General features: G+C 50.9%; 1 long non-coding RNA gene across 1 annotated transcript; it reads right to left on the minus strand.

Annotated features, from left to right (window-relative positions):
- Positions 1-354: 354 nt before the first annotated feature.
- LOC110199983 (uncharacterized) lies at positions 355-3,011 on the minus strand. Its single transcript, XR_002322134.2, has 3 exons — positions 2,902-3,011; positions 1,910-2,044; positions 355-587 (listed from the first exon to the last, which is right to left on the minus strand). It is a non-coding gene; the product is annotated as an uncharacterized LOC110199983 (long non-coding RNA).
- Positions 3,012-14,870: the final 11,859 nt, after the last annotated feature.

The raw sequence follows: 14,870 nt of genomic DNA on the forward strand, positions 1-14,870 counted from the left end.
CCCTTAGTCGGGATAGGCAAATGGAAATGTGTTGAGTATGTCACCAGCCTCATTTTTGGCCTTCCTGTAGACCCAGCGCCGGTTGCAGCGACACTTGACCGCACATTTCTTGGAGTTGCACTTGGGGCAGGGGTAGAAGCAGCCAGGGCATTCCACCTTGAGGCAGTCACACAGGTCTATACCATTACTAAGGAGCCTGCCTTTCCAGTCATATTTCCTCCTGTCTTTCCTCCCTCTGCCATCCCTTCTAGACAGGTCAGGCCCCTGGGCAGTGGGTGAGCTAGGGCTCCCACCAGCTGCCTGAGCTGCTGTTTCCTCCCTGCCTTCAGGTTTGGCCTCTGCTCCCTGGGGGGATACTCTTCTGAATATTTAAGGCTATTAATTGCTGTACCACTGTTTCAATTTGCTTCTCTCCCATCTGATGAAGTTTGAAAGGAGGCCCAGCCCCTGCAACAGCTACCTCTTGATTGGCACTGGACTTTCCTCCTTCGCCTTTGACCTTTGCACTCATTCTGGCAGATCTTCCACTCTGCTCCATTTGGGCCTTGCTGCCTGAAGGGCTCTCCTCTAAGTGGCTCCACCTGGACCTTGGGAGAAGAGCACAAAACATGGGAGAGATGTCCTGGAGCAGAAGGTGCTGCTGGCCTTGCTGGGTGCCTGCTCCAGAAAGCCAGACCACCTGGCCCCCAGCCAAAGCAGCCCCCCCTCCCCCGAGTTGGTGGTAGTGTGGCCACCACCTCCCCTCCCTCTGCTTTTTTAAAAAAAATTTTAGGCAATTGGGGTTAAGTGACTTGCCCAGGGTGACACAGCTAGTAAGTGTCAAGTGTTTGGTCTGAGGCCGCATTTGAATTCAGGTCCTCCTGACTTCAAGGCCGGTGCTCTATCCACTGAGCCACCTAGCTGCTCAACCTCCCTGTGCTTTTAAAACTGCCCCCCCCCCACCTCTGGGGACTACCCTCTTGCTCAGTTTGGGTCTGCCCATCCTCCCATTGTCCTGGCTCCCCAGTCTGGGTCATCCAATCTCACAGCCCTGGGTGTTAACAGCCAGGCCACCCAGCCTCCTTCCTTCCCAGTCGTCCCTCCTGCTCCTGAAGCCCATTCCAAGCCTGCTCTGGCTCACTGCCCTGGGACTTCTGGCAGCCCGGCTCTGTGGCCTATGCACTCCCCTCCATCGGTGCTCTTTTCAAAGAAGCATTCTGTCCACCACTTCAGCTCAGAACTGGACCTACTTTCTCTGGGGCAAAGGAGGGAGGGAGGCTCACCAGGCTGTTGGACTGAGGTCATCTCCTGAGCCCAGGTCATTTTCCCGATTTGGTCAAAGACTCTGTTACCAGAGCTCCTGTTCCTTCTTCTTCACCCTAGTCCCTATCCTTATCTTTGGGAGGCTTCCACACTCCTCTTAAGAGCCTTTCTAAAGATGGGAAGATGGAGCTCTTAGAAGGGATGCTTTGTGCCCTTTGAATGAACCAGAATGGGCTGGATCTGAGATCTCATCTGAGCTGTTCACCTAGAGACGGGCCAGGGAAGTGAGGATTGAGGAAGCAGTGGGGGAGGCGGGGGGGGGGGGGGGGGGGGGGGGAAGCCAGGGGAGACACCTGTTGACTAAAGTTTAGCCAAGAGGCAGGAGAAAATAGGACAATAGCTTGGGAGGATGCAGTGAGCAAGGGAAAACTTTGTAGCAGAAGGGAGACCTGGGGATTTGGGGACAAGCAGAAGGGACAGAACCAGAAAGAAGACTGTGTACATATATGTGCATGCCAACCCATCTCTATAAACATGGGCAGAACATGAGAGGAGAGCATTGCCCTGAGCCAAGTGCTTCCTTTTCCACTAAGAAATCATTGGGGTTTTCGTAGTGAGAAGTTAGGGGTCAAGGAGAGGGAAGGGTGGTGTCTCATCCCCAACTTACAGAGGGCAGTCACGAGTCCCTGGGGTGCTGGTTCTGCACTGTTAGGCTCACAGAAGGGGCAGCCACTTGATGTGCGGGCGATGATCCAGAAAGAGGCCTCTTTGGGTGGGAAGAGGAATGGGTTTTCACCAGGGCCTAGGTACCAAACAGAAGTTTGATTCAGAAACACAAATACAGGAGGGAAAAACTGGGAGCAAGCAGGCAGGCTTGATTGTTAGGGTGACGTTTCCTGCAAGTCAGTGCAGCTTTCCTTTCTGTGTCCAGGCAGCCCCCTCTTTGTAGGCCCAGGCATCCCCCCCAGTCACCTGTACCCAAGCGATGGCCCTCCTTCAGGGCCGGAAGCCTCTGCCCGCTCATCCCCTGGGTCCTAAGGAAGATGCCACGTGGGCAATGACTGAGGGAGGCGGCAGAGGCAAGGAGGACAAGGAGAAATCTCTGCCAGGGAGTGTTTAAATTGTTTTAAATGGCCAAGTCTGGCCTGGAAGGATGGGCCCTCTCCTGGATACTTGGGGTGGGGGGAGGCCTGGTGGTGTGGCCATTGTGGGGGGGTCATCCAGAAGACCCACCTGTCCTCCAGGTCACCATCTGGCCTGCCACTTGACCTATTTAATTCTTACCTTCACCAGCTCTGGGATAAAAACCAGGCTCTTCATTAACTAACACCTTCTTCACTTAGTCTCCATGAATCAGCTAAGCTCAAAATTCCCTCATCAAATATTATATTAGTTATTATATCATATCGAACATATCAAATACCCTGCAGAAACCACCCCTCCCCATTTCTGATTGGTCAAAGGCCCCCAGGGCCACGGGGTAAAGGCCTCAGCAGGCCTAGGAGGCCCGAGGCAGCACCTCGCACTCAGACCCCTGAGGAAACGCAGCCATAGTGGCTTCAGTGCCTCCAGAAGCTCCTTCTGGGGCCCTGCCCCCCCACACCCCAGACCCTTGCCCTCCCACTTAGAGGATGGAGAAGGATCAGAAATGAGGCCTACCTCTCTCAGGAGACCCTCAGACACACCCTGCCTCCAGGTCTCCCAAGGACAGAAAGGGAGGAGCCTGCTCTGCCCCCTAGGGATAAAGGGATGCAGGCGAAGGCACAGGAAGGGGCGGAGAGAGGGGGAGGGGAGGGTCAGAGGGTCACCCACAGGGAGGGAGAGGAGCACAGGGGGTGGAGCAGAGAGGCCCAGAGGTGCTGCTCTGCCCCCTAGGGGATGCAGGAGAGGGCACAGGAAGGGGCGGAGAGAGGGGGAGGGGAGGGCCAGAGGGTCACCCACAGGGAGGGAGAGGAGCAGAGGGGGAGGAGCAGAGAGGGCCTGAGGTGCTGCTCTGCCCCCTAGGGGATGCAGGAGAGGGCACAGGAAGGGGTGGAGAGAGGGGGAGGGGAGGGTCAGAGGGGCACCCACAGGGAGGGAGAGGAGCAGAGGGGGAGGAGCAGAGAGGGGCAGAGGTGCTGCTCTGCCCCCAGCAGGGGCAAGATGGAGTTAGGCTGGAAGGGGCCTCACAAAGTCATCTAGGAAAACCTCCTCCTTTTACAGGGGAGGAAATTGAGGCCCATGGAGGGGAAGGGGCTTGCTCATGGTCATGCATAAGATCATAGATCTAGCTCCCAAAGCGGGTGATACTGCCTCCTGGGGGGCTCTGGAACGATCCAGGGGGATGGTAGTAGAATAGGATGCAATTGCGGGGCACTGAATAAAAATAAGGGGGGAGTGGAAACATAAAGAAAGAAGACAAGTAAATTGTTTTCTTTTTGTTTTTTTATGAGGTAATTGGGGTTAAGTGACTTGCCCAGAGTCACACAGCTAGTGAGTGTTATGTGTCTGAGCCCAGATTTGAACGCAAGTGTTGGCAGGCAAGGATGTTGAACAAAGTGAGGAAGTCCAGCAGGCATCTCAGGAATATGTGTATTCAATGACTTGTTTACAACATACTATATGGTTATATGGCACAATATGCATCACCAAAATTTCAATGCAGGGAAAAAACCATGAATTTAAAATGAATTATTAAATTTACAATGCATCATGTTTTTAGAAAAATTTTTTATATTTTTTTGAAATGATGCAAATTTTTTAAAATAATGTACAGGTTAAGGAAAATAGATTTCCAGGGGGGCGCTGAGCTTTTTTTTTTGAAAAGGGGGCAGTAAGCCAAATAATTTTGGAAACACCTGATGAAGAACTTGACCAGACCTAATTGTCATCTTTTAAACCCCTTCATTTTACAGAGCAGGAAAGTGAGGTCTAGAGAGGTCAAATGATGACCTATGGTCATGCAGGCAATTATGCAGAGACAAGACTGGAATACATTTTTAGTAACGAGAGGGACAGCGACAGAGAGGCAGAGACAGGGACAGAGAGAGAGACAGAGACAGACAAAGAGGGAGAGACAGACAGACAGAGAGACACACACACACAGAGCCTGTTAGAGAATTGATGATGCCTGCCTCTCCACTCCTCCAAACTGGGAATCCCCTTCACACTGAATACATGTAGCTGCAGCCTCAGCTGTGGGCCAGAGGTGAGGGCCACAGGGCTCACTCGCCCTTTAAAAGCGAGATTGGAAAAATTTTCTTTAAAAAAAAGGGAGAGAAATTGGACTGGGATGAAGGAGCCCTCGCCTGTTTGCACAGAAGCCACCTCCTCCACTCAGTGGCACAGCCCCTTGCTAGATGCTCTCCCATCTATGTACTTATTAACAAGCTCTCCCTCAGTGCTGCCAGGCTGCCACACACTGAACTAGGGACCAAGATCCCCATACAGAAGGGACACAGGATGCCCCCCCCAAAGGCCCTCCCATTCTCCCGTGGGGATGCTCTGGCAAAGAGAAATGAAGACAAACATTCCTCCCTGCACTCCTCCTCTGGGGGAAGGGAGGGAGGCCACTTTGGGAGCCTCCTCCTGTCCAGGTAACAGGGGCACAACTGGTAGTTACTCTCTTGGGAGCATGAACACACGCCTGGGTGTTTGGCCCCTTTCTGTCCCCAACGGTTGGGTGACATTGGGCAGCACATTGACCTTGTAAATGTTTTAATGAGCCTCAGTTTCCTCACCTTTCAAATGAGAGCCTTAGCCTACGAAAGGAGCCCTTCTGGCTATAAAATGCCATCGCTTCTGAACACAATTTTACTCTTTTAAATGACACAACTTTATAGTCGTATCTTCTCTTTGGTAATCAATTAAGTCTGTCTTCTTTTCTATCATCAATCAGCAAGTCCTCATGAAGCACCTACTGTGTTCCAGGCACTGTGCTGAGCTCTGGTATTGCAGAGGACACAATCCCTACTCACAGGGAGATGACATTCCAATAGGGATGAGAAAATACTTAATAATAATAATAATAATACTATCCACAGTATAACTACAAAGAGTATAAATACATAAATATACATACATACATATACAGTAGTTGGGGAAAGGGGCACTCGCAGGTGGGGGGTGGGAATCAGGAAAGGCTTCATGGGGAGGGCATTGCAGGCATGGGGGACAGCCAGTGCAAAGGCATGGAGGTGGGAGATGGGGTGTTGTGAGTGAGGAACACAGAGGGAGCCAGTTTGGTGGAAGAAAGGGTGCAGGAAGGGAAGGGATGTCCAATGGAGCTGCAGAGGCAGGTTGGGGCCACTTTGTGAAGGGCTTTCAAAGCTAAACAGGGGAGTTCCTTCTTCACCCTGGAGGAAAGAAGTACGTTTTGGATCACAGAGATTTCAACACGTGGCCCTGAACTGAAAGTCTGGCTTAACAGGGACAGCATTCCCTCTAGAGGGGCTTCTCACTCATCCCGCTTTGTTTGGCTTCTCTGTGGAAACATCAGTGTTTGAGTCATGCCTGGGTCACTGAAGGACACAGAAAGAACCCTCTGGTCCCTTGCAAGTACTGAGGCTACGGATACATCGAGCATAGGACGGATTTTATTTGACCCCACAAAAAACATAGAAGACTCACCTCTCAGCCTGTAACCAGTCAAAACTCTTCTCCTTCCCTCTCTGGTGAGTCTCTAGCATTTTTCAGGGACTTATGTGGCCCTGTGGGAAGCCAGGTAGGGTTGTGGTAGATAAGAGTGTTGAGTCTGGAGTCAGGAAGAGACATCTTCCTTGGTTCAAATCCAGCCTCAGGCACCTACTGGCAGCGGGACCCTGGGCAAGTCCCTTAACCCTGTTTACCTTAGGTTCCTCATCTGTAAAATGAGCTGGAGAAGAAAATGGCAAACCATTCCAGTATCTCTGCCAAGTAAACCCCAGGTGGGCTCACGGAGAGTCGGACGCGACTGAAAGGATTCAACAACAAATATGATCCTATAAACGACCAGCTCCCACATACTCCCATAACTCCAGGGTTATGGTGGTAAATATTTAACAACCAGCTCTCCAGGTGTGTGGGGGAGATGTGCACAGAACCCAGTTTTAGGTTTAACCTGTATTACTAACATATTTTCCTTTACTCTCTTTAGTCTCGACCCTGAAAAAAGCAAGAAATAGTGAGTGCCCTGGTTTGTAGTGTTTGCCAATTTCCAAGGTAGCAATATTCAAATGAAAATTTAAAATGCGCTCCAGCACACCCCTGGATATATCCACAGTAATGGTGCCAAATTGGACCAGGATTTCTGTAAGTGGAAGTCATGAGGAAAGACTTTATTGATATATAATTAGCCCCAAGATGCTGAGAGTCCAGGAACATGGGACAGACACCCAGTTCAGTCAATGTCCACAGCAGAAGGTTATCCTATTCACAAGCTGCTTCCTTCATGTCACCCTGATGCTATCAGCAACACATTCGCTTCCGTGGTTCCTCTGTCTGGGCACGCCAGGAAACTTTCAAATCAAAAGGGCTTTGAATGAGACTTTAACCTGAATTCAGCCAAATGTATTTGTGAAGTAGACACCTTATAGACAAACATTAGCTGGATATTTCTTAAAGCAAAGACTATCTAAAACTGTATCAACTGGAGATGCCCTAGACACTCCTTCCTTGACGCTTCTACCATCCCACATCCCTCTTCCCTTTCATTTTTAAACTCTCCCGAAAGGTTGGCTTCCCCCAATGTTTTCATTTGCTCAGCCCCATCTCTCCTCTAGGTTCCTCCCCCAAAGCTCTACAGAAACTGCTCTCTTTGAAGTCCCTGATGACCTGCTAATCACCAAAGCTAATGGCCCGATCTTTAAAAAATAATAAATTGAAGTGGTTCTTTGTGCTTTTACAGCACCAATCTTGCTCCCAATGCCTCTTCCCCTCTCGCGTCCCAGATAACTATTCCCCAACAAATACTATTATACAAGAGAAAAAAAAAAGGGAAAAGCAGAAGAGACTGTTAAAAATCAGGAAAACGGATCCATATGGTCTCTTCTTTGTAGAAAAAACAAGTGTTTTATTGAAAACCTGATAATGAATACCACCTCTTAAACTTGATTCCTCATAATTTACAGTTAAATTCTTTTATTTCAATAAATAAAATATAATTTTCTCGCTATCTATGATTAACATAGCTCCCCTCCTGTCCCACAATTTCACAAAATAACTACCGTCAGAAAAAACAAGTAAACACGTTGGCCACATCCGGAAGCCACGTCCAGGAAACCATACCTGGTTCAGAATCGATCCTTGCCTTAGTCACAGCTCTGAGGTCTTTCAGACCTCTCTGATGATCGGTATTGTGTTAAGCTATCACACCGCTCCCCTAGTTCTCCTCACTTCCCTCTGCATCAAGTTATAGGCGGATCTCCATACTTTTCCGAATCCCCATAAACTGACTTTTTTCTCAGTCCCCATTCTCCATGGCCCCTCTGCAGCATCAGACATCCCTGACCATCTCTTCTTCCTTTGGCCTTATAGACACCACGTTCTCCTGGTTCTCAACCTACCACTCCCCAGTGGATGCTTCTTGGTTTCTTTGTAGGGCTAATCACCCTCTCCCAGACCTCTTAAGATGCTGCCTCTAGCCTCCCTAGAGAATCCCTCGAGGATCTTCTCCACTCCTTTAGCAGCTTCCCCTAGCACCTCCCCACAGATGAGCTCTCTTCACAGCTCCAGCCCCATAAGGCCAACGGTTTTCAGGACATCATCACATAAGCCTGAGCCCAGCATCTTTCCACAGAGCAGCTGCATCCTCTGACTTCACTGTTCCTTCCAATGTCCCCTGTTCGAAGCCTTAACAAGCTCCCTCCTCTCTCACTTCTCACATCCCCTTCACTTACCAACTCTGACTCTTCCCTCCTCCCTGGGATAGACATCTCGCATGCGTCTCTTCCTCTCTGTTCCTGCTGTGACTGTGCATCTTTTCTTTGTGCTCCTCATGGACTACTGCAATAGTCCAGACTCTCCCCCATCCAACGCATCTTGCATGCCAATGCCAGACTCATCTTCCTCGTTCATACATCTGGTGGTGGTTTTGCTCTGCTCAAAAACCTTCCATGGCTCCCTATTGCCAATTGAGTCAAAGAAGGGTAACCTCCTTTCCTGGCATTCAAGGCCTCTGCAATCTGTCACTCCTTATCTTTCCTGCCTTATCTCAGGCCACTCCCCACCAAGCTAGCCTAGGCTTCAGCCAAACTGGACTCCTCTCTTTTCTTGGAAACCCCCTACCCTTTGCCGCCCCCTCTCTGCCTTTGCTCATATTGTTCTCCATGCCTGGACTCCTGCACACACACACCCCCTCCCGCACTGCCCTCTCCTCCCTTCACCTGTTCAATTCAATTCCTACCACCCTGCAAAGTCCCATTCGAACCTTACCTCCTCCCCACTGATCTCCCCCAAATGGAAACGCTGCTTTGCCTCCAAGCCCCAGCCAGCTCTTTCTTATATATGTCTCTAGGCCACTAATCAGGTGCCAATTTTCACATGATCGTTCTCTTGGGTCTTACCCTAGGAGAGTCGGTCTCGTGTGGCAAGCCTGATTGCAGTGTCAGAAGGATCGCAAGGCTTCCCAAGGTGTCCCACCTGACTGCTAGCTCCCTGCTTTGTTGGAAGGGTTCGGCATCCAGCGTGGGGGCAAGTTTGCCAGGGTGGGTGAAAGTGATTCATAGGAATGATTTCAGTGAATCTTCTACCTTCGCGAGGTCCGTGGCGGGAGCAAATGATGGTAGCTTGTGGCCTCTTCCCTCATGTGAGATGCAAGACAATGGGGCTGTGGGCAGGGCAGACAGTTCAAGCAAATCTGTGTGGAGTCTCATCAGCGGAGTAAACGGAAGCACAATGCCAAAAGAGCAAGAGGTTCTTTCCCGCTGAGGGTCTTCACTGGAACTGGGGCTTTAGACATGGCCTGGTCCCGAATGAAGACCGGAAGTCCTAACTGCCAAAGTCATCCGGCCATGGAGGCCAAAGTCACTGAGGTGCCCGGAGCAAGTCACATGATGTCTCAGAGACCCAGGCGACTCCCTGAGACTAACAGGCCAGGGAGGTGTGTGGGAAATCCCCATGGACTGGTTCTCAAAATGCCTACAGTCTACTGTGGGGGACACAAGTCACACACGACTTGGGACTCAGCGACCCTTTCCTGGCATGACTGAAGGAGTGCAAACCAGTGTAGAACACAAAGGGTGAGGGGCTTTAGAGCAAAAGAGGGGTTAGGTGAGTGAGGTCAATTCAAAGGTCATGTGATCAGCTACCAGGCTGGGATGTGCCGGTCACTGGCCTGCTGCTGGGTAAGGTGAGGAAGTAAAACGAGGCACAGTCCCTGCCCTGAAGGGGCCTCCTGACAACCTGCGGGTCGAGTGTGGTGGGGGATAAGACATGTGCGTGTATGTATGTATAAGTACATGTATATATATATAATCAGGTCTGTGACAGGTTCACAATCACACACTCTCTCCATGCTTAGCAGATGGACTTTGTGAGTGGTAGTAAAGTGAGACAGACAGACAGACACAGAGACATTAAGACAGAGTTAGAGACACAGACAGAGAGACAGAAAGGAAGAGAGACACACAGTGAGACAGAAAGAGACAGAGTCAAAGACAGAGAGAGAAGGAAAGAATAATCATTTTAGAAAACCTAGCAATAACACATCAGTCTGGACTAGCTTAGGGAAAAACGATGTTCCTGAGAAAACATGTCTTCTAAGTCCCCCTGTCTAGCCTTTGAGAGTTACTGTGGCCCTCACAGGTGCACACACATGTGGGCGGGCACATGCACACACACACACATGCTTCACTAGCCCCCTCCCCATACCTCCTCCCCCACCCTCCCATTACCCAAGGGCAGCTGCTCTGTTGTCCTCTCAGCAGGCGCCTTGAGTATTCCTTCCACAGTAACCACACAGCTCATTGCTGGGCTGGTCCCTGAAGCCTTTCTCCAGCTTCATAGAACCTGTGAAAGCCTCGTCCTGGGGCATGGGCATCAAGGACCCCGCATTCCCCATCCCTTCTCCTCCTGTGCTGTTGCACAGACTAGGCTATGAGAAGAGTGTCCAGGCATGCTTGGCAAGTTGAGACGAAGTAGAAAGCCCCTGTGGCTGGGGGCATCAGAGTCAGAGGCAGTGGCCTATGTGACAGACAGTGCTGAATCTGAAGGTACAGGATCTGGTTTCAAATCCTGGTTCTGCCCCGTACGTTCTGTGTGGCCTTGGAAATATCACTTAACCTCTCTGGCCTCAGTTTCTTTGTCTGTGACACGAAAGAGCAGCACTGGATGACTATGACCCTATAGTCTCTAGGGTCCCTTTCAGCTTTGACATGCTCTCATCCATAATGGCTTCATAAGGAGGTGGCATTTAAGCTCGATCTATTTTTCTACGTCCCATTCTCCCTCCTCCACTACCAAAAACATCAGCAGAGCCCTTCCAACAAACATGCACTCCAGGAAAACAAATCCTTGCATTGGCCATGCCCAAAAAATGCCTGTTGCACACTGTGAGTCCCCAACCTCTGTCAAGAGGTGGGCAGCAGGCTTCATCATTGGGCTTCTGGAATCATGGCTGGTCATTGCCTCAAGTTCTTCCAAAGCTGTTTGTCTTTGCAACCTCCTTTCTGTCCTGTCCACCATTCTCCTGGTTGCACTCACTCCCCTCTGCATTCCGGCACAATACTATCCTATCACAAGCAAATATCATCACTTATTCAGCTATTCTCCAATTGACAGGCACCCTGTCAGAGGCCAGTTCTTTGCTCCACAAAGAGCTGCTGTCAATTGATTGGTACCTATGGGTCTTCCCCCTCTTACCCGGCAGATGAGGAAGACAGATTGGTCAGTGCATGAACTGATGGAGAGTATGGTGAGAAGTACCAACAGAATGATTTTTACACTAATTTTACAATTGGTGGCTACCAAGGAGAATCCCACTGGCTTTGGGGCCTAGCTTTGCTTGCAAGAGGCCATGTCTGCTTTCCAGAAAGATCCCTCCCCATGTTGGCACTTGCTTCCTTTTCTGAAATCTTCTGATACCTGGAGCCTTCCATGAGCCACCCAGCCTCATTGTCACCTCCCTGTCTCTGATATCAGGAGTCAGAAAGCAGTCCAATGCAGCAGATCAAGGCCCCGTAAAGATCAAGGCCCTGGGCTGGATCGAGTCTCAGGGATGCTCCTAGGGGCAGACTATCCAGAATGGGGTCAGCTTGTGGCATTACTTTGGGAAGGCTTGGGTGGCTATACAGTCCACTGTCTTCAGGTGGGTCAGGTATGTGGGGAAGGATGGGAGTGCAGCCTCCGTTGTTAAGACAAGGCCCTAGCTGTCTCCCACCCAGTTCGAGTGACCAGAGAGCTGGGGGAGCTAAAGCTGATGAGAGGCTTCTCCATCTGGCAGCCATGCTGGTTATCTCTGTGCTGCTGTCTCTGCCTTCCCCTCGATTTCCTCCCCCACGTGGCCTTTTAACTGTCCAACATTCACTTGGAGGAAAGAAAATGTGCCCATAATAAAGATTGCTCATAATTAATTATCAGTGGCTTGTGTGGCTCTGGTGAAGGCCTCCACATCACAGCAATAGACAGGGATGCCTGGGCAACAGAAGAGATCAGAGAGATCAGAGGAGCTCCCCTTTCTCTTGCAGTTCTGCAGCCTTCATGCAGGGTCCTTACTGGCATGGATGCTGCTCCCTCTCTTCCCAAAGAGTCATGGACTTTGAGAACTGAAAGAGAGAGCCATCCAGCAGCCCACCCCAGCCCCAGAGGAGGAGAACGTGCCTGGCAAATGGCAATCTAGCCCCTGTGTGGGGAGAAGTTTCACTGCCTTATTAAGATGAAGCCTCTGTGTGTGATCAAGTGGTGCTGAGGAAGCTGTTTTTCAGTACAAGATAATTGTTTGTGTGTTAGGATCCAGAAGACGACACATCAGTTGGTAAGTGCATGCAGACCCTCGGAGAGGACGGACCACCAAAGGAAGAAAAAACCTGATAAATATAATACTTTATCATCATCTTACGTGTCGAACGACCACTCCAGTGATGTATGTAGTGAACAAAGGAGAGCACGCGTGGACAGCACAAGGCGAAGGCCCTGGAGGCCCCAGCCAGCAGCCTGCTGCCAGGGCCAATCTGGACACACCCGAGCTTTGAGCAGCCAGTGTTTGCTTGTGGGCTGGGCAGATGTAGGGAGACTTGCTGGCCCCCCACTTCGGGGGAGACACATGGCCTCTGTTTGGGCAGAGGGTACCTTGCCATGACCACCGTGGAAAAGACACTTACTGTGACTTCTAGGAAGCAGGCTAATGGTTCCTTCTGAGACTTGGCTGTCTTCATATGGTTTGCTCTATTTCACTAATAAAGCTGGATTGCACGTGTGGAGAGGTTTCAGTGTTTAGTCATCGAGGAAAGGGTGTAAGTGAGCAGTGTTTCTGCCTTAAAGGTAAATTGGCTAGAAGCATGCATCATGCATCCCACCCGGCTTGAAAACTTCCAGTGTGCAGGAACTAGCCAGTTCCAGGGACCACCCCTTCCACTCCCATGGAGGCCAAATTCCCCCCTGCAATTTCCAGCCATCCCGCCTGCTTGACTCCCTGGGTCAAAGGAAACAAGGGTCATTCTTCTCCCACAAGCCAGCCCTCCAATGAGAGCTGCCCACCCTCCCCTGGAAGAGGGTGAGCAGGTCACAATGCTTCACCTTTCTCCGGGGTCACTGTCCCCATCTGCCCAAGACAGAGCTTCAGGCCCTTACCCACCCTGTTTTGGTCCTGCGTGGACTCTGGCCAGCTCACCAAGCCCCTTCCCTCTCTGTCCCTCTTGTGCATCCCCATGGATCTTTGCTGTTCCCCTTCTTCTCCCTCACCCCCTTTCCCTCTCTCTCTCTCTCTGTGTGTGTGTGTGTGTGTGTGTGTGTGTCTGTGTCTGTGTCGGCCTTGGGGAGGAAGTGAGAGCCTAGCAGTCTCTAACACTGTTTCAGGGGAATAACCAGAGAGGTGTAGCTGGGCATGCTGGGCCACAGGAGAGGCCTCTCCAGAGGACCACTGTTGGAGCGCCCTTCTCCATCTGCCAGGTGCCTACGTGGGCTGAAAGAAAACTCCTTGAGGGCAGGGACTGCTTGAGCTTTGCCCGTGGGTCCCCAACGATTAGCACAGTGCCTGGCACAGAGAGGGTGCAGCCTACTCCCTCCCTGTTGTTCTGAAATGAAGGCAACGATAAATTAACTTCACAAACTTTTTTTATTCTTTTTATCTGCTTTCACTTTAACAATATATATTCTTCTGTTGTGGAATCTCAAAACTATCTTAAATATATATGTATATATATATTTTTTTCCACTTCATAAACTGCAGAAGGGAGACTCTGAGAAGAGTCCCAGGAGAATCCAGACTCCTTTAATACCTGCAACAAGATGAGAGCCAAAAAGCCGTTAGGCAAGTGGTAGTTGTCAGAAAGTCCAACTCTACAATCGCAGATACCATATAGAAAACATCACAGACACAACATAGGACAGACACCTACATGACCATCTAGACGTGACAACAAACACATGACAAATGGGAGAAAGATCACTTTTGTCTTTCTTCTTTTCCTGTTTGTATATCTAGCACTAAGTGAAACAGGAAAGAGTTTTAGGAACCTGGAGAATTCTGGCCTGGCTCTAGGGATGGCTGCAGCTGGAAGGGGGCAGGGCAGGAACCACATTCCACCTTCCGTGGAAGGAAATTCTCAAGTTCCAAAAGAGTCAGCTTTAGGAGGGACGTCGGCAGGAAATCTCAGGCAAGATGGCCGCTTGGGGTCTCCTATGGGTGGAAGCCCTCTTGGTTTTCACCTGCATTTTTACCTATGCCTGGGCTCAGAGTGAAGGCATTTGGGAGAAGAGGGAGGGCAGGCTCCCGTGGTGCTCATGGCAATACTGCTGGGGAGCCACAGGAGTCAGGATTGCCAGCCAAGCTTCCTCTCCAGGCAGGGATGCTGAGCCAGGAACAGAGGCACACAGAGACACAGAGACATACAGAGACACACGAGACACACACACAGAGACACACAGCCACGTGGAGCTCAGGCCCTTACTTAGCATGGGGAAATGGGAAGGTGCTGACCACATCTCCGCCCTCGTTGGTAATGGCCTCATAAATCCACTTCCGGTTGCGGCGGCAGGTGGGCCCACACTTGGTGGACTTGCACTTGGGGCATGGATAGAAGCAGCCCACGCACTCTCTCTCCAGGCAGTCACAGAGGTCTTCTCCATTCAGATTCAGCCTGCCTCTCTGGTCATACTTCTTCATCCCTTTCTTGCCTCGTGGGAGCTTCACAGGTGGTTGAGCTGAGTGGGGACCAGCTTGGTCATAGGGCATGGCTTGGGCATAGGGCCCGGCTTGGTCATAGGGACCAGCTTGGTCGTATGGCCCGGCTTGGCCGTGGGGGCTGCTTGGCCATGGGGCTGATTTGGGTGTAGGGGCCGGCTTCGTCGTGGGGGCCTACTTGGCCGTGGGGGCCGGCTTGGCCATAGGGGCTGGCTTGGCTGTGGGAGGTGGCTAGACCACGGGGGCGGCCTCGGCCACGTGGGCGACCTCGGCTACGGGGGCGGCCTTGGCCACGGGGGCAGCCTCGGCTACAGGAACCAGTGAGGCTTTGGTC

The sequence above is a fragment of the Phascolarctos cinereus genome, unplaced genomic scaffold (genome assembly GCF_003287225.1).
Source record: "Phascolarctos cinereus isolate Bilbo 61053 unplaced genomic scaffold, phaCin_HiC Scaffold_8;HRSCAF=390, whole genome shotgun sequence".
NCBI classification, from domain to species: domain Eukaryota; kingdom Metazoa; phylum Chordata; class Mammalia; order Diprotodontia; family Phascolarctidae; genus Phascolarctos; species Phascolarctos cinereus.